The 16,082-nt window shown below is 47.1% G+C and overlaps 1 pseudogene; it reads right to left on the reverse strand.

The window, feature by feature from the left end:
- LOC148517822 (uncharacterized) overlaps positions 1-10,814 on the reverse strand; it is a 31,721-nt pseudogene extending 20,907 nt beyond the window's left edge.
- Between the last annotated feature and the right edge of the window lie 5,268 nt (positions 10,815-16,082).

Consider the following 16,082-nt stretch of genomic DNA (forward strand, 5'->3'; position numbering starts at 1 on the left):
GGGGGGAGCTACTTCTACTTCTGCTTCTACTGCTACTACTACTACTACTACTACTACTACTACTACTACCATTTCTACTACTGGGGGCACCATTACTGGGGGGAGCTGCTGCTACTACTAATATTTCTACTACTGGGGGTACCATTACTGGGGGGAGCTACTACTACTACTACTACTACTGGGGCACCATTAATGGGGGGAGCTGCTACCTCTACTGGGGGCACCATTACTGGGGGGGAGCTACTACTACTACTTCTACTACTGGGGGCACCATTACTTGGGGTGAGCTACTAATACTACTACTACTACTACTACTACTGGGGGCACCAAAACTGGGGGGAGCTACTACTACTAATAATACTACTACTACTACTGGGGGCACCATTACTGGGTGGGGAGCTACTACTACTACTACTACTACTACTACTACTACTGCTACTGGGGGCATCATTACTGGGGGGAGCTACTTCTACTTCTACTGCTGTTACTACTACTACTACTACTACTACCATTTCTACTACTGGGGGCACCATTACTGGGGGGAGCTGCTGCTACTACTACTACCACTGCTACTACTACTACTATTTCTACTACTGGGGGCACCATTACTGGGGGGAGCTACTACTACTACTACTACTACTACTACCATTTCTACTACTGGGGGCACCATTACTGGGGGGAGCTACTACTACTACTACTACTACTACTACTACTACTACTACTACTACTACTACTACTACTGGGGCACCATTACTGGGGGGAGCTACTACTACTACTACTACTACTACTACTACTACTACTGGGGCACCATTACTGGGGGAGCTGCTGCTACTACTAATACAACTACTATGACTACTACAACTACTACTACTACTATTGGGGGCACCATTACTGGGGGGAGCTACTACTACTACTGGGGGCACCATTACTGGGGGGAGCTACTACTACTTCTTCTACTACTATTGGGGGTACTATTACAGGGGGGGAGAAACTACTACTACTACTACTACTGCTACTGGAGGCACCATTACAGGGAGTGAGCTACTACTACTACTGGGGGCACCATTACTGGGGGGAACTACTAATACTATTACTACTGGGGGCACCATAACTGGAGGGGAGCTACTACTATTACTACTGGGGGCACCATTACTGGGTGGGGAGCTACTGCTACTGTAAGCTCCATTTCTGGGGGAGCTACTTCTACTACTACTACTACTACTCCTACTACTACTACTATTACTACTGAGGGCACAATTACTGGTGGGGAGCTACTACTACTACTAACACTACTACTAATATTAATAATACTACTACTACTACTAGGGGCACCGTTACTGGGGGGAGCTACTTCCACTATTACTGCTACTACTGGGGGCACCATTACTGGGGGTGAGTTATTACTACTTCTACTAATACTACTGGGGACACCATTACTGGGGGGAGCTACTCCTACTACTACTGGGGGCACCATTACTGGGGGGAGATACTACTACTACTACTGGGGGCACCATTACTGGGGGTGAGCTACTAATACTACTACTACTACTACTACTACTACTACTGGGGGCACCATAACTGGGGGGAGATACTACTACTACTAATACTACTACTACTACTGGCAGCACCATTACTGGGTGGGGAGCTACTACTACTACTACTACTACTACTACGGGCACCATTACTGGGGGAGAGCTACTACTACTACTACTACTACTACTACTACTGGGGGCACAATTACTGGGGATGAGCTACTACTACTACTTCTACTACTACTACTACTACTACTACTACTACTGGGGGCACCATTACTGGGGGGAGATACTACTACTACTACTACCACTGAGGGCACCATTACTGTGGGAGCTACTTCTACTACTACTGCTGCTACTACTACTGGGGGCTCCATTACTGGGGGGAGCTACTACTACTACTACTACTACTGGGGGCACCATTACTGGGGGGAGCTGCTATCTCTACTGGGGGCAGCATTACTGGGGGATGAGCTACTACTACTACTAACACTACTACTAATATTAATAATACTACTACTAGGGGCACCGTTACTGGGGGGAGCTACTTCCACTATTACTGCTACTACTGGGGGCACCATTACTGGGGGTGAGTTATTACTACTTCTACTAATACTACTGGGGACACCATTACTGGGGGGAGCTACTCCTACTACTACTGGGGGCACCATTACTGGGGGTGAGCTACTAATACTACTACTACTACTACTACTACTACTACTACTACTACTACTACTACTACTACTGGGGGCACCATAACTGGGGGGAGATACTACTACTACTAATACTACTACTACTACTGGCAGCACCATTACTGGGTGGGGAGCTACTACTACTACTACTACTACAGGCACCATTACTGGGGATGAGCTACTACTACTACTTCTACTACTACTACTACTACTGGGGGCACCATTACTGGGGGGAGATACTACTACTACTACTGCTGCTACTACTTTGGGCACCACTACTGGAGGTGAGCTACTACTACTACTGGGGGCTCCATTACTGGGGGGAGCTACTACTACTACTACTACTGGGGGCACCATTACTGGGGGGAGCTGCTATCTCTACTGGGGGCAGCATTACTGGGGGATGAGCTACTACTACTACTATTACTACGGGCACCATATCTGGAGGAGAGATACTACTAATACTACTACTACTACTACTACTACTACTACTACTGAGGGCACCATTACTGAGGGAGCTACTTCTACTACTACTGCTGCTACTACTGGGGGCACCATTACTGGGGGGAGCTACTACTACTACTACTACTACTACTGGGGGCATTTTTACTGGGGGGAGATACTACTACTACAACTACTACTACTACTACTACTACTGGGGGCATTTTTACTGGGGGGAGATACTACTACTACTACATCTACTGAGGGCACCATTACATAGGGAGCTACTTCTACTACTACTACTACTACTACTACTACTGGGGGCATCATTACTGGGGGGAGATACTATTACTACAACTTCTACTACTGCTACTGGGGGCACCATTACTGGGGGGAGCTACTCCTACTACTACTACTACTACTACTACTACTACTGGGGGCAACATAACAGGGGAGAGCTACTACTACTACTGCTACTACTGGGGGCACCATTACTGGGAGGGGAGCTTCTACTACTACTACTACTACTACTGCTACTACTGGGGGAACCATTAATGGGGGTGAGCTACTACTACTACTAGGTGCACAATATCTGGGGGAGAGCAACTACCACTATTACTACTGGGGGCACCATTACTGGGGGGAGATACAACTATTACTTCTACTACTACTGAGGGCATCAATACTGGGGGGGAGCTACTACTACTTCTACTACTGGGGGCACCATTACTGGGGGGGAGCTACTACTACAACTACTACTACTGGGGGCACCATTACTGGGGGGGAGCTACTACTACTACTTCAGCTCCTGGGGGCACATTACTGGGGTGGAGCTACAACAAAAACTACTACTACTGGTGGCACCATTACTGGGGGGGAGCTACTACTACTACTACTATTACTACTGGGGGCACCATTACTGGGGTGGAGCTACTACTATTACTACTCCTGGGGGCTCATTAATTTGGTGGAGCTACAACTACTACTACTACTAATACTACTACTACTACTACTTCTACTACTACTACTACTGGGGGCACCATTACTGGGGGGAGCTCCTTCTACTTCTACTACTGCTACTACTACTACTACCATTTCTACTTCTGGGGGCACCATTACTGGTGGGAGCTGCTGCTACTACTACTACTGCTACTACTACTACTATTTCTACTACTGGGGGCACCATTATTGGGGGGAGCTACTACTACTACTACTACTACTACTACTACTACTACTACTGGGGCAACATTACTGGGGGGAGCTGCTACCTCTACTGGGGGCACCATTACTGGGGTGGAGCTACTGCTACTACTAATACAACTACTATGACTACTACAACTACTACTACTACTGGGGGCACCATTACAGGGGGGGAGATACTACTTCTACTACTGGGGGCACCATTACTTGGGGTGAGCTACTAATACTACTACTACAACTACTGGGGGCACCATAACTGGGGGGAGCTACTACTACTACTACTACTACTGAGGGCACCATTACTGGGGGGGAGAAACTACATCTACTACTGGGGGCACCATTACTGGGAGGGGAGCTACTACTACTACTACTGCTACTGGGGGCACCATTACTGGCGGGAGCTACTTCTACTTCTACTGCTACTACTACTACTTCTACCATTTCTACTACTGGGGGCACCATTACTTGGGGGGAGCTGCTGCTACTACTACTACTGCTACTACCACTACTACTATTTCTACTACTGGGGGCACCATTACTGGGGGGAGCTACTACTACTACTACTACTTCTACTACTACTACTGGGGCACCATTACAGGGGGGAGCTACTACTACTACTACTACTACTACTGGGGCACCATTACTGGGGGGAGCTGCTGCTACTATTAATACAACTACTATGACTACTACAACTACTACTACTACTGCTGGGGGCACCATTACTGGGGGGAGCTATTACTACTACTGGGGGCACCATTACTGGGGGGGAGCTACTACTACTTCTTCTACTACTATTGGGGGCACTATTACGGGGGGGGGAGAAACTACTACTACTACTGCTACTGGGGGCACCGTTACTGGGGGTGAGCTACTACAACTACTACTACTGGGGGCACCATTACTGGGGGGAGCTATTACTACTACTGGGGGCACCATTACTGGGGGGGAGCTACTACTACTTCTTCTACTACTATTGGGGGCACTATTACGGGGGGGGAGAAACTACTACTACTACTGCTACTGGGGGCACCGTTACTGGGGGTGAGCTACTACAACTACTACTACTGGGGGCACCATTACTGGGGGGAGCTACTAATACTATTACTACTGGGGGCACCATAACTGGAGGGGAGCTACTACTATTACTACTGGGGGCACCATTACTGGTTGGGGAGCTACTGCTACTGTTAGCTCCATTACTGGGGGAGCTACTACTTCTACCACTACTACTACTAATTCTACTGAGGGCACAATTACTGGTGGGTAGCTACTGCTACTACTACAACTAACACTACTACTAATATTAATAATACTACTACTACTACTGGGGGCACCTTTACTGGGGGGAGCTACTTCTACTATTACTGCTACTACTGGGGGCACCATTACTGGGGGTGAGCTATTACTACTACTACTACTGGGGACACCATTACTGGGGGGAGCTACTTCTACTACTACTGGGGGCACCATTACTGGGGGGGAGATACTACTACTACTACTTCTACTACTACTACTACTACTACTACTACTACTATGGGCACCATATCTGGGGGAGAGCTACTACTACTACTACTACTACTACTACTACTGAGGGCACAATTACTGGGGGACCTACTTCTACTACTACTGCTGCTACTACTGGGGGCACCACTACTGGAGGTGAGCTACTACTACTACTGGGGGCACCATTACTTGGGGGAGCTACTACTACTACTACTACTACTGGGGGCACCATTACTGGGGGGAGCTACTACTACTTCTACTACTACTACTACTATTACTACTACTACTGGGGCACCATTTCTGGGGGGAGCTGCTACCTCTACTGGGGGCACTATTACTGGGGGATGAGCTACTACTACTACTACTACTACTACTACTACTGGGGGCACCATTACAGGGGTGAGATACTACTACTACTACTACTACTTCTACTGAGGGCACCATTACTGAGGGAGCTACTTCTACTACTACTACTACTACTACTACTACTACTACTGGGGCACCATTTCTGGGGGGAGCTGCTACTACTACTACTACTACTGGGGGCACTATTACTGGGGGATGAGCTACTACTACTACTACTACTACTACTACTGGGGGCACCATTACAGGGGGGGAGATACTACTTCTACTACTGGGGGCACCATTACTTGGGGTGAGCTACTAATACTACTACTACAACTACTGGGGGCACCATAACTGGGGGGAGCTACTACTACTACTACTACTACTGAGGGCACCATTACTGGGGGGGAGAAACTACATCTACTACTGGGGGCACCATTACTGGGAGGGGAGCTACTACTACTACTACTGCTACTGGGGGCACCATTACTGGCGGGAGCTACTTCTACTTCTACTGCTACTACTACTACTTCTACCATTTCTACTACTGGGGGCACCATTACTTGGGGGGAGCTGCTGCTACTACTACTACTGCTACTACTACTACTACTATTTCTACTACTGGGGGCACCATTACTGGGGGGAGCTACTACTACTACTACTACTTCTACTACTACTACTGGGGCACCATTACAGGGGGGAGCTACTACTACTACTACTACTGGGGCACCATTACTGGGGGGAGCTGCTGCTACTATTAATACAACTACTATGACTACTACAACTACTACTACTACTGCTGGGGGCACCATTACTGGGGGGAGCTACTACTACTACTGGGGGCACCATTACTGAGGGGGAGCTACTACTACTTCTTCTACTACTATTGGGGGCACTATTACGGGGGGGGGGAGAAACTACTACTACTACTGCTACTGGGGGCACCGTTACTGGGGGTGAGCTACTACTACTACTACTACTACTACTACTGGGGGCACCATTACTGGGGGGAGCTACTAATACTATTACTACTGGGGGCACCATAACTGGAGGGGAGCTACTACTATTACTACTGGGGGCACCATTACTGGTTGGGGAGCTACTGCTACTGTTAGCTCCATTACTGGGGGAGCTACTACTTCTACCACTACTACTACTAATTCTACTGAGGGCACAATTACTGGTGGGGAGCTACTGCTACTACTACAACTAACACTACTACTAATATTAATAATACTACTACTACTACTGGGGGCACCTTTACTGGGGGGAGCTACTTCTACTATTACTGCTACTACTGGGGGCACCATTACTGGGGGTGAGCTATTACTACTACTACTACTGGGGACACCATTACTGGGGGGAGCCACTTCTACTACTACTGGGGGCACCATTACTGGGGGGGATATACTACTACTGGGGGCACCATTACTGGGGGATGAGCTACTACTACTACTACTTCTACTACTACTATTACTACTACTACTACTATGGGCACCATATCTGGGGGAGAGCTACTACTACTACTACTACTACTACTACTACTGAGGGCACAATTACTGGGGGACCTACTTCTACTACTACTGCTGCTACTACTGGGGGCACCACTACTGGAGGTGAGCTACTACTACTACTGGGGGCACCATTACTTGGGGGAGCTACTACTACTACTACTACTGGGGGCACCATTACTGGGGGGAGCTACTACTACTTCTACTACTACTACTAATATTACTACTACTACTGGGGGCACCATTACTGGGGGGAGCTACTACTACTTCTACTACTACTACTACTATTACTACTACTACTGGGGCACCATTTCTGGGGGGAGCTGCTACCTCTACTGGGGGCACTATTACTGGGGGATGAGCTACTACTACTACTACTACTTCTACTGAGGGCACCATTACTGAGGGAGCTACTTCTACTACTACTACTACTACTACTACTACTACTACTACTACTACTGGGGGCATCATTACTGGGGGGAGCTGCTGCTACTATTACTACTACTTCTACTACTGCTACTGTAGGCACCATTACTGGGGGGAGCTACTCCTACTACTACTACTACTACTACTACTACTACTACTGGGGGCAACATAACAGGGGAGAGCTACTACTACTACTACTACTACTACTACTGGGGCACCATTTCTGGGGGGAGCTGCTACTACTACTACTACTACTACTACTACTACTGGGGGCACTATTACTGGGGGATGAGCTACTACTACTACTACTACTACTACTACTGGGGGCACCATTACAGGGGGGAGATACTACTAATACTACTACTTCTACTGAGGGCACCATTACTGAGGGAGCTACTTCTACTACTACTACTACTGCTACTGGGGGCATCATTACTGGGGGGAGCTACTCCTACTACTACTACTACTACTACTAATATTAATAATACTACTACTACTACTGGGGGCACCTTTACTGGGGGGAGCTACTTCTACTATTACTGCTACTACTGGGGACACCATTACTGGGGGGAGCTACTTCTACTACTACTGGGGGCACCATTACTGGGGGGGAGATACTACTACTGGGGGCACCATTACTGGGGGATGAGCTACTACTACTACTACTTCTACTACTACTACTACTACTACTACTACTACTACCACTGAGGGCACCATTACTGGGGGGAGCTACTACTATTACCACTACTACTACTACTACTACTGGGGGCAACATAACAGGGGAGAGCTACTACTACTACTACTACTACTACTGGGGGCACCACTACTGGAGGTGAGCTACTACTACTACTGGGGGCACCATTACTTGGGGGAGCTACTACTACTACTACTACTGGGGCACCATTTCTGGGGGGAGCTGCTACCTCTACTGGGGGCACTATTACTGGGGGATGAGCTACTACTACTACTACTACTACTACTACTGGGGGCACCATTACAGGGGGGAGATACTACTACTTCTACTACTTCTACTGAGGGCACCATTACTGAGGGAGCTACTTCTACTACTACTACTACTACTACTACTACTACTACTGGGGGCATCATTACTGGGGGGAGCTGCTGCTACTATTACTACTACTTCTACTACTGCTACTGTAGGCACCATTACTGGGGGGAGCTACTCCTACTACTACTACTACTACTACTACTGCTGGGGGCAACATAACAGGGGAGAGCTACTACTACTACTACTACTACTACTACTGGGGGCACCATTACTGGGGGGGAGCTACTACTACTACTGGGGGCACCATTACTGGAGGGGAGATACTACTACTACTACTACTACTTTGGGCACCATTACTGGTGGGGGATACTACTACTACTACTACTGGCGGCACCATTATTGGGGGGTAGATACTACTACTACTACTACTACTACTACTACTACTACTACTGGGGCACCATTACTGGGGTGGAGCTACTGCTACCAATGGGGGCACCATTACAGGCGGGGTGAGCTACTACTACTGGGGGCACCATTACTGCAGGGACCTCTACTGGGGGTGGGGTACTACTGGGGACTACAACTGGCGGGGCTACTACTGGGGGCACTGCATTGGGAGGGGGAACCTCTACTGGGGACTACTACTAGGGGTGAAACTTCTACGGGGGACACTCTATAAGGGGCTTACTACTAGGGGACCCACTACTGGGGGCACTAAATAGGGAGGACCACTACAGGGGGCACTGTATAAGGGCACTGGATAGGGGGGTCACTACTGTGGGCCTGCATAAGGGGGACCACTACTGGGGGCACTGCATGGGGTGGGGACTACTGCTGAGGGCACTAAATAAGGGACTAGTGGCACTGCTCTGGGGGGACCTCTACTGGGGGCACTAAATAGGGAGGATCACAACAGAGGACACTGTATAAGGGGCACTGGATAGGTAGGATCACTGCTGGGGGTCTGCATAAGGGGGATCACTACTGGGGTCACTGTATGGGGGACTACTGCTGTGGGCACTATATAAAGGGCACTGCATAGGGGGTACCACTACTGGGGGCACTGCATAGGGGGGACTTCTACTGGGGCACTATATAAAGGGCACTGCATAAGGGGTACCTCTACTGGGGACACTGCATTGGGGGGACTGCTACTGGGGGCATTTCCTAGGGGGGACCACTACATGGGGCACTGCATAAGGGGGACCACTACTGGGGACACTGAATAAGGTGAACTAATGAGGGGCTGCATAAGGGGGACCACTACTGGGATACTGTATATGGAGCACTACTGGGGTTAAGATCCATATGGAAAGGAGTGTTCAGAGTGACAATAAAGGGGTGTGTGTCATATTGACATGCCCCATTTTTAAGTGACCACACCCATTTTTTGCCACGCGCCATCGGCGCATGCACATAGGGAGGCGGGGGGTCTCCTTTTTTAAATTTGCCCTGGGCCCCAAATACCCAAGTTAAGCCACTGTTTTATACTTATCTTATACAGTAGGTTGCTTTGATATGTTTAGAAACTGTTCAAGAGGATGTGTGCGATTTCTAGATTCACTACAATCCTTTCCTGTATGTGTTATACTAGAGCACAAACTCGGTCCTCAGGACCCCAAACAGTGCATGTTTTCCATGTCTCCATACGGAATCAAGTTAAATAATTAGCTCCACCTGAGGACCTTTTATAATGTGTCAGTGAGTAATAATTACACCTGTGCACCTGCTGGGTGACCTGCAAAACGTGAACTGTGTGGGGTCCTGAGGTCAGAGTTTGAGAACCACTGTACTAGAGGATGTGACTTTTCAGTTCTATAACTTTGAGACTTACAGTTGTGCTAAATTATTTTGAGGCTTATTTAGCAGCTACTTTGATGTAATTTTATCGATTACATTAACTCTGTGGGGCAACAACAACATATTCTTTTTACTGTTTTTCTTGTGGATCACCCAAACACTAATGTGCACTTTATTGTTGGTTGCAAACACTTTGCTTTTTATACAAACTGTGTGAGTCCTGTGTGGGTTCAGCATTGCTAGTGTGTATTACATGCAACCTACCAATACACCTCACTCCATTGGTCAGCCACTCGTATGAGCTGGGATCTTCTCTAGAAAATATTCCAACCATTAAATGATTGAAACATGACATCTTTCCGCTGTGGTCTGAGAAGGTCTCCTGGAAAAACAACAAAAGTTACCAATAAACACTTTTGGGCCGCTGCAGATGGGATAAGAACATTCACATTTCGGCCGGATTCTGCGTTCATGTTTGTGGCATCTGCGTCTTTATGCTAATGCCGCTACAAAGACCTTTCCTGGTGTGAGGCTGTAACTCCCAATGTGCAAGGACTGAGATGCCCACTGTCACTATCAGTAGATGTAGGTTGGGGCATCCACCATTGGTCGCACCATTGAAACCAGCACCCGTCCTATAGCAGGCAAAGTTTCTCCATCTGAGTATGGGCATCTATGTGGGCTGTTCACCGTCTTTGTTCGCAACCGCTTTCAGCGACATACCTGCGGCACTCCCATAAGATGTAACATCTTTATGCATCTTTTTAGCTACTCCCAATAATTGGGGCACATGTGTAGTGCACACAGATGCATGTGCAGAAGAAAAAGCATTGCCCATTTGTGTGAAAATTTAAATAGCGCCCAACTTACTGTAGAATCAGGCCCAATATCATAATGTCGACAAGCAGTAATTGAATGCCAACACGGATTGGTCAACAAGTGTAAAATGCAACTTACAGCATTTTATGTGAACCAACAGTACCACTGTAAACATGAACCTCACCACCATGTTTCCAGTTGTACAGGCGGCACATGTAAAATGCAGCATTTGCATGTGTTGTCCCATGGTGCCAGTGTTCCAGAGTCCACGTACTGCTTGTTGGCATTGTGATATTCAGCATGCAGAGTACCTCCCATGCAGAGGTGTAAGTACATTTGCTTATGCTGTGTTTGGCATATTTAAACACTACAGTATGCTCCAGTATTGAGGACTTGCAGGTATGTCCCATGCAGTGCCATACATATTGTGGTCACATCTACACTTACAGAGAAGTCAGCTGTGCTGAGTTGGATGTAAAAATGCCTGTTTCCAATGTTGGTGCTGTAGGGTTACACCTATAAGACCTCTCCACATGCCCATTAGACATTCCATGCATATTAATCAGACCTCCACCCCATATCCATCAGCTCACAGACATATCCATCAGATCTCCCACACATATCTATCAAACCTCCAACACAAATCAGACCTCCCACACATATCTATCAGATCACCCACACATATCCATCAGATCTCACACACATATCCATCAGACCTCACACACATATCCATCAGATCTCCCACACATATCCATCAGACCTCACACACATATCCATCAGACCTCACACACATACCCATCAGATCTCCCACACATATCCATCAGATCTCCCACACATATCCATCAGATCTCCCACACTTATCCATCAGATCTCCCACACATATCCATCAGATCTCCCACACATATCCATCAGATCTCCCACACATATCCAACTAACCTCCACCACATATCTATCAGATCTCCCAGACATATCCATCAGACCTCACACACAAATCAGACCTCCCACACATATCTATCAGATCACCCACACATATCCATCTGATCTCCCACACATATCCATCTGATCTCCCACACATATCTATCAGATCACCCACACATATCTATCAGATCACCCACACATATCCATCTGATCTCCCACACATATCCATCTAACCTCCCCCACATATCCATCAGATCTCCAACACATATCCATCAGATCTCCCACACATATCCATCAGTTCTCCCACACATATCCATCTGATCTCCCACACATATCCATCTGATCTCCCACACATATCCATCTGATCTCCCACACATATCCATCAGATCACCCACACATACCTATCAGATCTCCCACACTAATCCATCAGACCTCACACACATATCCATCAGATCTCCAACACATATCCATCTGATCTCCCACACATTTCCATCAGACCTCACACACATATCCATCAGATCTCCCACACATATCCATCAGATCACCCACACATATCCATCAGACCTCACACACATATCCATCAGATCTCCCACACATATCCATCAGATCTCCCACACATATCCATCTAACCTCCACCACATATCCATCAGATCTCCCACACATATCCATCAGATCTCCCACACATATCCAACTAACCTCCACCACATATCTATCAGATCTCCCAGACATATCCATCAGACCTCACACACAAATCAGACCTCCCACACATATCTATCAGATCACCCACACATATCCATCTGATCTCCCACACATATCCATCTGATCTCCCACACATATCTATCAGATCACCCACACATATCTATCAGATCACCCACACATATCCATCTGATCTCCCACACATATCCATCTAACCTCCCCCACATATCCATCAGATCTCCAACACATATCCATCAGATCTCCCACACATATCCATCAGTTCTCCCACACATATCCATCTGATCTCCCACACATATCCATCTGATCTCCCACACATATCCATCTGATCTCCCACACATATCCATCAGATCACCCACACATACCTATCAGATCTCCCACACTAATCCATCAGACCTCACACACATATCCATCAGATCTCCAACACATATCCATCTGATCTCCCACACATTTCCATCAGACCTCACACACATATCCATCAGATCTCCCACACATATCCATCAGATCACCCACACATATCCATCAGACCTCACACACATATCCATCAGATCTCCCACACATATCCATCAGATCTCCCACACATATCCATCTAACCTCCACCACATATCCATCAGATCTCCCACACATATCCATCAGATCTCCCACACATATCCATCAGATCTCCCACACATATCCATCAGACCTCACACACATATCCATCAGATCTCCCACACATATCCATCAGATCTCCCACACATATCCATGTGATCTCCCACACATATCCATCAGATCTCCCACACATATCCATCTAACCTCCCCCACATATCCATCAGATCTCCAACACATATCCATCAGATCTCCCACACATATCCATCAGATCTCCCACACATATCCATCTGATCTCCCACACATATCCATCTGATCTCCCACACATTTCCATCTGATCTCCCACACATATCCATCAGATCTCCCACACATATCCATCAGATCACCCACACATACCTATCAGATCTCCCACACATTTCCATCAGACCTCACACACATATCCATCAGATCTCCCACACATATCCATCAGATCTCCCACACATATCCATCAGACCTCACACACATATCCATCAGATCTCCCACACATATCCATCAGATCTCCCACACATATCCATCTGATCTCCCACACATATCTATCAGATCTCCCACACATATCTATCAGATCTCCCACACATATCCATCAGATCACCCACACATATCCATCAGACCTCACACACATATCCATCAGATCTCCCACACATATCCATCAGATCTCCCACACATATCCATCTGATCTCCCACACATATCCATCAGACCTCACACACATATCCATCAGATCTCCCACACATATCCATCTAACCTCCACCACATATCTACCAGATCTCCCAGACATATGAATCAGACCTCCCACACATATCCATCTAACATCCACCACATGGCCATCAGAACTCCCATACATATTTATCAGACCTCACACACATATCCATCAGACCTCCCCCATATTAATTAGACTTTCCACATATATCCATCAATCCTCTCCCTCATACCCATCAGACCTCCCCTTCATATCCATCATATCTTCTCCACATATCCTTTTCACCCCCCACATATCCATCAGACCTCCCCCACATGTTCATCAGACCTCCCCCACATATCCATCCTAGACCTTATAGTCTGGTCTGGTACTAAAAATGTTTTGGGGAAAAAGTGTGTGGGGTTCCCCCTAATATCCAGTAACCAGCACAGGGCTGAACTAGCTAGCAGGGAGACACATAGCATGGTGTCCCCCTGCTATATTGTATAAGCAGTCCCATACTGCCCAGGTCATTGGAAAATGGGGACCAGAAAAATAAAATTGGTTCCTCCCCTTCTCAAGGCTATTCTCTGCCTTCCTGGTAGCAGCGGATGTGAGGTTAATGGTGTAAAAATACATAATAATGTTGTTCAGTGTGACTACATGTTCCAGCAAGCCTGCCTCAGCATGCCAGTACTTGTGAAACAACAAGTGCCAGCATGTCCAGAAATTACAGCCCCGCTGGCACCTGTAATTTTACTGTAAAGAAAACATTATAATAAAGACAGAACACAGACACCAGATGTGATAATCTTTTATGTAAAATAAAACATATTAGGGGTGGGGCCAACTGCAGTAAAAGTGCAGAGAGATGTCTGGATTGCTCCAGACATCTCTAAAAACTGCAGGGTGTGTTCCGGTTGCATCCTTTAGATGCTCTAAGAAGCAGTGAATCTGCACGACTGACTGCAGGGCTATGTTCTAGGGCATCGATGATTAATAATCATCGATGGCTTATGGCCGATGTAAAATGCTTTTACTATCGATGGGAGAGGGGCACAAAAACCAGACTTATAGGACACCGTCATGACCGCTTGTGTTTGCAATAACCTGGGAGTATGTGCAGTTGTACTGCTCACCTGGGAGCTCATTCAGACCTGCTCGCTAAGATGCATTCTATCGCTGCTTCCGATGGTATGCAGTGTGTATACATTGTGCGCCTACGTATACATCACAGTGCATGTGCATATCTTAGCAAAAGTTCACAATGCATTCACTCGCTGCACATAGACAGCCCAGGAGAGTGAGGGACAGGAGAAGCCGTTTGTAGATGGTACCAGGGGCTGGCCATTAAAAACGGGGGAGTGGAGGTGCAAACGCAGGCGTGCCTGAGCATCTCAATGGCGTTTTAGAGGTGTGTATAATTATAAGACAGCATCATAGTACACGTCACCTGACTGGTTTTTACACTGAAGTGCTCGCAGTGCTTGTGACAGGGTATGGTCAACCTCAAGCGCTGCGATAGCATCCAATGTTACCCGATGTACCAATGGTTATATACACTTCCTGGACATGACGTGCACAAGTGGGTGTCTTAAAATAGGCTGGTGGGTGTCTGCATACACTATGTGATCGCTCTCTAAGTAAGACTGGGTGTGCTAATGCATTGCTGTGCGATAGCACTGCCTACACAATTTCATTATACATTGTGCGAGCGATCGCATCTAGCGAGCGGCTCTGAATCAGGCCACTGGTGTCAGTAAATTTTACATCAATAATGTATAATCATGGGTATACTATTTGTTGAGATGCAATGGTTAGTTTGATGTCGGAAGCACAGCAACCATTCAATGCTTGGCTTCCAATGTCCATTT

The sequence above is a fragment of the Taudactylus pleione genome, unplaced genomic scaffold (assembly GCF_031769625.1).
Source record: "Taudactylus pleione unplaced genomic scaffold, aTauple2 ptg000209l, whole genome shotgun sequence".
Lineage (NCBI taxonomy): Eukaryota > Metazoa > Chordata > Amphibia > Anura > Myobatrachidae > Taudactylus > Taudactylus pleione.